This window comes from Mus musculus, chromosome X, assembly GCF_000001635.26.
Source record: "Mus musculus strain C57BL/6J chromosome X, GRCm38.p6 C57BL/6J".
NCBI classification, from domain to species: domain Eukaryota; kingdom Metazoa; phylum Chordata; class Mammalia; order Rodentia; family Muridae; genus Mus; species Mus musculus.
This window is the reverse complement of record NC_000086.7, coordinates 27,466,421-27,472,033: the sequence shown is the minus strand read 5'-3', so window position 1 is coordinate 27,472,033 and position 5,613 is coordinate 27,466,421.

Sequence of the window (5,613 nt, the reverse complement as noted above, 5' to 3'; positions counted from 1 at the left end):
ACAGAGTTTGAAAGGCTCTTTAATCCTTGTAATTCTGATGATTCTAAGAATGAAGTTAACCCCCATGATTACAAAGTTAACTAGGAGGTATACCTTTAGAGTCAAAATAGAACTCCTTTATTTTTAAACATCTTTAATCATTTTCTTGTTTAAGTGTAAGAGCCTCTTTATATTAACTTCCAAACAAAATCTAAATGAATAAGTGAGTGGCAAATAGTCCTTTGTACCGAACTTCCACACACTAATGTAGTGAATTATTTAAAATTTATTCCTTAATCTTTTTTTAAAGTCCAGACTTTATCCCCCTCCTTGTCCACCCTCTGATTGTTCCACATCCCATACCTCCTTGCCTCATGCTCCCACACCCCCACTCCTCATCTCTAAGAGGATATCCCCACCATCCTACCCCCACCCCACCAGACCTCCCTACTCCCTGTGGCCTCAAGTCTCTTGAGAGTTAAATGCACCTTCTCTAACTGAGAACAGACCTGGCAGTCCTCTGCTGTATATGTGTTGGGGGCTTCATATCAGCTGGTGTATGCTGCCTGGTTGGCGGCTCAGTGTCTGAGAGATCCTGGGAGGTCCAGGTTATTTGAGACTGTTGGTCCTCCTCCTTCAACTCCTCTTCCTCAGCTTCTTCTAGCTTTTCCCTAATTCAACCACAGGGGTTCCCAGCTTCTGTCCATTGGTTGCATGTAAATTTCTGCATCTGACTCTTTCACCTGCTGGTTGGGTCTTTAAGAGGGCAGTCATGATAGGCCCATTTTTGTGAGCACACCATAGCATCAGTAATAGTGTCAGGCCTTGATGCCTCTTATTGAGCTGGATCCCAATTTGCGCCTGTCACTGGATCCCCTTTTCCTTAGGTTTTTCTCCATTTTTTTCCAGTAGTTCTTTCAGACAGAAACAATTCTGGGTTAGAGCTTTTGACTGTGGGATGGCAACCCCATCTTTCCACTTGATGTCCTGTCTCTCCACTGGAGGAGGACTCTACAAGTTCCCTCTCCCCACTGCAGGGCATTTCATCTAGGGTCCCTCCCTTTGAGTCCTGAGAGTCTTTCACCTCCCAGGTCTGTGGTATATTCTAGAGGGTTTTCTAACCTCCTACATATCAAAGATGCCTGTTTCCATTCTTTTTGCTGGTCCTCAGCGCTTCAGTCCTTTTCCCCAACCCCACATTACCTGATCATGTTCCTCTCCTCTTCTCCTTGTCTGCTTTCCCACCCAGGACCCCTCCACCCTCCCTGTAGTGATTTTTTTTAACCTTCTTAACATTTCTAATTATTTTTATTCATAAGGATAATTGAAATTTATTTTTGATTCATTATCTTATTAGTTCCCGAAGGTACAAGATACAAATATAGAAGGCACATTGGTTTGGTTTTATTTCATTTATTTTATTTTTGAGATAGGCACTTAGTATTTTTTGTATGTCTAGTAAGGTCTAGAATGTTTTGGTTCAGCATTCCATGTAGGTGCTATACAGGAATGTGACAACATACCTGGCTTACACTGTTCTTAAGAAAATAGTCCCAAAAAATCTCCTATAAACACTATAAAATTAACACTGTCAGTTCTGAGAGACGAAAATATTTCCTGTTCACTTACAAAATTCATTGACAGAAAGTATATTTGTTTCTTGAAACAAACTAAACTGCTAACTGTGAGGCAGGATAAAAGAACTGATTAGCCCCATCTCACTGTTCCAGGCCCAGGCCCTTCTCTCTGTTCCCATTGTTCTTGTTTCTGAGCTCTCTGTCTCTGTCTTTGTTCTCAGCTTCCCCTCTATCTGTTCTCTGCCCTACTTTTTCTGACCTAATGACTTTGCTTCTTCTGTCTGTCTGCCTCTATCCCTTCCCCAGTTCCTCACTCTTCTCCCCTCCCCCAATAAATCCATTTTATACCAGGTCTGTTGCATGGTATAATTTCTCAGGGGCACACCTTGCATGAGACCACCAAAGGTACTCCCTTGCCATGTTATATTTCATAACACTAACACATTAAATGCAACTGACAAAATCTATAAATATTAGTTTGAGACGTGGATTTTTGTATTCTCATAAAGGCATCAAAACATCATTTCATTGTGCTTGGCCTTCAGATAAATAACACCTAACCTTACCTAATGCTTAAGAATGCTTCACATATGTCTTCAAACATAAGTAATCAAGAATGCCTTCTATTTTCATGTTCAGCAAACATATAGAAGTTTGATTTTTAGATTCATTCTTTTTTTAGTATTAGTATTTTATTTATTCATGCAGATTCAACATCTTGCAAACTTTATATGTTTCAGTATGGGGGAACAACAGGGCCAAGAAGTGAGAGTAGGTGGGTAGGGGAGTAGGGGGAGGGTCTAGGGGGTTTGGGGGATAGCATTTGAAATGTAAATGAAGAAAATACCTAATTTTAAAAAAGAAATAATTCTGATAGGCCTGAATTTATGTGTTACTTGACCTTTCTCCCTTACTGCTTTTAATATTCTATCTTTATTTAGTGCATTTGTTTTTCTGATTATTATGTGTCGGAAGGAATTTCTTTTCTGGTCCAGTCTATTTGGAGTTCTGTAGGCTTCTTGTATGATCATGGGCATCTCTTTCTAAAGGTTTGGGAAGTTTTCTTCTATGATTTTGTTGAAGATATTTGCTGGCCCTTTAAGTTGAAAATCTTCGTTCTCATCAACTCCTATTATCCATAGGTTTGGTCTTCTCATTTTGTCCTGTATTTCCTGGGTGTTTTGAGTTAGGATCCTTTTGCATTTTGTATTTTCTTTGATTGTTGTGCCAATGTTCTCTAAGGAATCTTCTGCACCTGAGTTTCTCTCTTCCATCTCTTGTATTCTGTTGCTGATGCTCACATCTATGGTTTCAGATTTCTTTCCTAGGGTTTCTATCTCCAACTTTGCCTCACTTTGGGTTTTCTTTATTGTGTCTACCTCCCTTTTTAGGTCTAGTATGGTTTTGTTCATTTCCATCACCTTTTTGGATGTGTTTTCCTGTTTTTCTATAAGGACTTCTACCTGTTTGTTTGTGTTTTCCTGTTTTTCTTTAAGGACTTGTAACCCTTAAGCAGTGCTCTCCTGTATTTCTTTAAGTGAGTTATTAAAGTCCTTCTTGATGTCCTCTACCATCATCATGAGATACGCTTTTAAATCTGGGTCTAGCTTTTCGGTTGTGTTTGGGTGCCCAGGACCAGGTGGGGTGGGAGTGCTGCGTTCTGATGATGGTGAGTGGTCTTGATTTCTGTTAGTAGGATTCTTTTTTTTTTTAAATTAGGTATTTTCCTCGTTTACATTTTCAATGCTATCCCAAAGTTACCCCATACCCACCACCCCAATACCCTACCCACCCACTCCCCCTTTTTGGCCCTGACGTTCCCCTGTACAGGGGCATATAAAGTTTGCAAGTCCAATGGGCCTCTCTTTGAAGTGATGGCCGACTAGGCCATCTTTTGATACATATGCAGCTAAAGACAAGAGCTCCCGGGTACTGGTTAGTTCATATTGTTGTTCCACCTATAGGGTTGCAGTTCCCTTTAGCTCCTTGGGTAATTTCTCTAGCTCCTCCATTAGGGGCCATCTGACCCATCCAATAGCTGACTGTGATCATCCACTTCTGTGTTTGTAAGGCCCCGGCATAGTCTCACAAGAGAGAGCTATATCTGTGTCCTTTCAGCGAAATCTTGATAGTGTATGCAATGGTGTCAGCATTTGGAAGCTGATTATGGGATGGATCCCTGCATATGGTAATCACTAGATGGTCCATCCTTTCGTCACAGCTCCAAATTTTGTCTCTGTAATTCCTTCTATGGGTGTTTTGTTCCCATTTCTAAGAAAGGGTAAAGTGTCCACACTTTGGTGTTCATTCGTCTTGAATTTCATGTGTTTGGCAAGTTTTATATTATATCTTGGGTATACTAAGTTTCTGGGCTAATATCCACTTATCAGTGAGTACATATTGTGCGAGTTCCTTTGTGATTGGGTTACTTCTCTCAGGATGATACCCTCCAGGTCCATCCATTTGCCTAGGAATTTCATAAATTCATTTTTTAAATAGCTGAGTAGTATTCCATTGTGTAAATGTACCACATTTTCTGTATCCATTCCTCTGTTGAGGGGCATCTGGGTTCTTTCCAGCTTCTGGCTCTTATAAATAAGGCTGCTATGAACATAGTGGAGCATGTGTTCTTCTTACCGGTTGGGACATCTTCTGGATATATGCCCAGGAGAGGTATTGCGGGATCCTTCTGTAGTACTATGTCCAATTTTCTGAGGAACCGCCAGATTGATTTCCAGAGTGGTTGTACAAGCTGGCAATCCCACCAACAATGGAGGAGTGTTCCCCTTTCTCCACATCCTCGCCAGTATATGCTGTCACCTGAGTTTTTGATCTTAGCCATTCTGACTGGAGTGAAGTGGAATCTCAGTGTTGTTTTGATTTGCATTTCCCTGATGGTTAAGGATGTTGAACATTTTTTCAGGTGCTTCTCTGCCATTCGGTATTCCTCAGGTGAGAATTCTTTGTTCAGCTCTGAGCCCCATTTTAAATGGGGTTATTTGATTTTCTGGAGTCCACCTTCTTGAGTTCTTTATATATATTGGATATTAGTCCCCTATCTGACTTGGGATAGGTAAAGATCCTTTCCCAATCAGTTGGAGGCCTTTTTGTCTTATTGACGGTGTCTTTTGCTTTGCAGAAGCTTTGCAATTTTATGAGGTCCCATTTATCGATTCTTGATCTTACAGCACAAGCCATTGCTGTTCTATTCAGGAATTTTTCCCCTGTACCCATATCTTCAAGGCTTTTTCCTACTTTCTCCTCTATAAGTTTCAGTGTCTCTAGTTTTATGTGGAGTTCCTTAATCCACTTAGATTTGACCTTAGTACAAGGAGATAGAAATGGATCAATTCGCATTCTTCTACATGAAAACTGCCAGTTGTGCCAGCACCATTTGTTGAAAATGTTGTCTTTTTTCCACTGGATGGTTTTAGCTCCCTTGTCAAAGATCAAGTGACCATAGCTGTGTGGGTTCATTTTTGGGTCTTCAATTCTGTTTTATTGGTCTACTTGTCTGTCACTATACCAGTACCATGCAGTTTTGATCACAATTGCTCTGTAGTACAGTTTTAGGTCCGGCCTGGTGATTCCACCAGAGGTTCTTTTATCCTTGAGTAGCGTTTTTGCTATCCTCAGTTTTTTGTTATTCCAGATGAATTTGCCGATTGCCCTTTCTAATTCGTTGAAGAATTGAGTTGGAATTTTGATGGGGATTGCATTGAATCTGTAGATTGCTTTTGGCAAGATAGCCATTTTTACTATATTGATCCTGCCAATACATGAGCATGGGAGATCTTTCCATCTTCTGAGATCTTCTTTAATTTTTTTCTTTAGAGACTTGAAGTTCTTATCATACAGATCTTTCACTTCGTTAGTTAGAGTCACGCCAAGGTATTTCATATTATTTGTGACTATTGAGAAGGGTGTTGTTTCCCTAATTTCTTTCTCAGTCTGTTTATCCTTTGTGTACAGAAAGTCCATTGACTCTATTGAGTTAATTTTATATCCAGCTACTTCATTGAAGCTGTTTATCAGGCTTCGGAGTTCTCTGGTGAAA